General features: G+C 66.8%; 1 long non-coding RNA gene across 1 annotated transcript; it reads right to left on the bottom strand.

Annotated features, from left to right (window-relative positions):
• Window positions 1–734: 734 nt before the first annotated feature.
• On the bottom strand, window positions 735–1654 carry LOC149523319 (uncharacterized). The gene is made up of 3 exons (XR_016347105.1): window positions 1559–1654; window positions 1158–1310; window positions 735–798 (listed from the first exon to the last, which is right to left on the bottom strand). It is a non-coding gene; the product is annotated as an uncharacterized LOC149523319 (long non-coding RNA).
• Between the last annotated feature and the right edge of the window lie 1232 nt (window positions 1655–2886).

The raw sequence follows: 2886 nt of genomic DNA, 5'->3' as shown, positions 1-2886 counted from the left end.
AGTATTTCCTCCATTCCCCACAGTTGAAAATTGAGCTCCCCCATCCCCTCAGGTGACAGTCGGGCTCCCCCATACGCAGCTGCCTAGGTAGGCACCTCCGCAGCCAGAGCCTGCCCCTGGCGCCCACGTCCCCTCCCCGACTGCCTGTCCCAGGCGACCACCTGAACCTGCGTCCCCCATTCCCTCAGATCACAGCTCCCTCCCTGACCCTGCACCCCCCGACACCCCTCCCCCAGGCCAGACTCCTCTCTGGCACCCGCACCCCCTCCCCCAAACCCTCTGCTCCCCCTTCACCCAGGTCACAGCTCCCTCCCTGACCCTGCACCCCCCCGACACCCCTCCCCCAGGCCAGACTCCTCTCTGGCACCCACACCCCCTCCCCCAAACCTTCTGCTCCCCCTTCACCCAGGTCACAGCTCCCTCCCTGACCCTGCACCCCTCTAGAGCCCCTCCCCCAGGCCAGAGTCCTCTCCTGCGCCCATACCCCCTCCTGGACCCTGCACCCCTATCCACCGCCCCAGATCATACCCCCCCCCTGCACCCAGGCTCCACCCCTAAGCTCCCTTCTGCACCCAACCGCCCCGTCCCAGACCCCAAAGCCCTCGGTAGAAATGTGGCCCTTGATCAGTTGCCAAAATGGCCCCCCCATTACAAATTATTGACCAAGCCTGATCCAAATGTTTTTTGAAACATTGTTTAATGAGAATGTAAATACAATTCAATACAATTGGGATGGTTGGGGGGAGGGGGACGCAGCTGCTGGCTCCTCAGCTCTTGCTGCTCTCACTGGGTGTCTTCCTGCTGCAAGGGAAGCAGAATCCGTCACATTCATCCCTGGGGACTCAGGGGAACTGGCCCCCCAGCATTTCCACCCTCCTCCCCCCTGCTCTCTGGTCACCCCCCGTCAGGCCCGCAGGGTGAGCTCCTGACCCCCCCCCCCCAGAGCTCCTGACACCTCGGCCCCCTCCCGCCTCCTAGGACAGTTTCTGTGTTCAGAGCCTCCCCCACCCCCAGGGACGCTCGCAGGGGCAGGAGGGATTCTGCCAGCAGGGACGTGGGGTGGGGGCAGCCTGAGGAAAGGGGCGGGGGACTCCCTGAGGGGATGGGAAGGAGACCCTGGCCCTGCCCCACTCTCCTGATCTGCTCCGGCTGCTCACCATGTATTCCAGGAGCTGATGGGCCTGCCCATGCAGGGCGTGGGCCAGGACCAGCCCGGCCTGGCTGGGGCGCCGCAGGGGGGAGCGGGCAGCGAGCAGAGCCTTGTCCAAAAAGCAATTCTCCTGCTCTGCTGTGAAGAGCTGCCCAAAGACCTGGAATCAAGAGCACAGGAGGTTTCAGCTGACGGCCCAGAGCCCGGCCCCAACTCCTGGGGCTAAAACAGCTTCCTCCTCCCCCAAACTCCCTTCCAGACCCTGCACCCAGACGCTCTCCTCACCCGGCACCCCAACCCCTGCCCCAGGTCACAGCTTCCTCCTGCCCCCAAGACCCTCCTACCCCCACGAGGGCCCCAGCCAGCCCCACCCCCGAGCCCTGCCCTGCCCTGGCAGCGCGTCCTTACCTCTCCCACCCTCACGCTGTTGCTGTGAGCCAGGACCCATCTTTCTTTGTAGTAGTGTCTGCACCACAGGTCCTCTGCCTGGTGGATGTTGAGGCCTGCAAGAGACACAACAGGGTCATTCTGCTGGCAGGTCTGAGCCCTTCCCCTCCCACGGGTCCCTGCAGGCATCCCTGGGCAAATGGAGGGGCACAGGGGGCAGAAGGAGGGGAACACAGAGGGACGCATCCCCCCTTGGGCCAGTCTGGGGGAAAAGGGCTGGGTCCCCTCCCCCCGCCGCCGGCACCCTCAGGGTGTCCCTGGGGCCCAGGTCCCGGCTGGGTTCCTTACCCCTGTGGTGCAGGAGGAGTTGATACAGGCGGTGCACCCCCTCCCGGGCCAGCCGGCTGACGTCTTCGGATGGGTCCGAAATAAAAAGGCCCAGCTGGGCCACGTGGTGACCCATCCTCGGCCAGTCGGCGGAGTTCTGAGGGGAGAGAAGAGGGGGGGTCCCTCAGCATCCTGGGGCTGCACGTCCCATGCAAACGGCCGCCGAGGCGGGTCTGAGCTCGGGGGACGGACAGAGACACCTCCCGGGGCGGGGCGGGGCCGGCCTTGCGAGGAGACAACCCTGAGCAATGGCCCCGACTGAAGGGTCACTCCGGGGGTGGAACAAGGGGATCCACTGACGGCCACTCCCCAGTCTGGGGCCCAGTCCCTCAAGAGCCCCCCTGAAGGGCCCAGGGTCGCCCCTCCCCGGGGAAAGGAGAACGCGGCCCATTCCAGGCCCATTCCCGGCCCTGCCTCTGCCTCCCGGGGACGCTCCCAGCCCCGCGCCCTGCAGCCCCAGACCCCCCGGCTCCGAGGTCACTTACGTCAAACCCCGGGAGGGTGGTGGCGACTCCCAGCAGGGCCGTGGTGCTGCCAAGGGCCCTGGCTCGCTCCTGGGGCAGGCGGGACTCCAGCCACGGGCTCAGGTGCTGGGGGGGAAAGAGGCAGGTCAGGACCCGTAGGGAGGTGCCGGTTCTGGGCAGAGCCTGGGGCTCCTCTCGGACTGTGCCCCCCCCAGCCACTGACACTGCTCCTCTCTCGCCCCCCCCCCCCGAGGAAGCAGGGACAATGGCCCCGTCCCCCCCACGGGGCTCACCTCCATTATGAGCTGCAGCCGGGCGGTGTCTGGGGACTCGGCGAGGAGGCTCGCCAGTAGGGCCTGGAGGTCGTAGGGAAGGGCCCGGATGAACTGCTGCAAGACAAGGGGGAGCCCTGGGTCAGAGGGGGGTTGGGGAATCCAGGCCACCCGCTGGCTCCGGGGTGCAGCCTAGAGCAGGGTCTGAGCCGCCTCGCAGAGCAGG

This window comes from Pelodiscus sinensis, chromosome 18 (assembly GCF_052426305.1).
Source record: "Pelodiscus sinensis isolate ZL-2025 chromosome 18, ASM5242630v1, whole genome shotgun sequence".
NCBI lineage: Eukaryota > Metazoa > Chordata > Testudines > Trionychidae > Pelodiscus > Pelodiscus sinensis.
The sequence above is the reverse complement of the archived record's forward strand: the minus strand, read 5'-3'. Positions and strand labels throughout refer to the sequence as shown.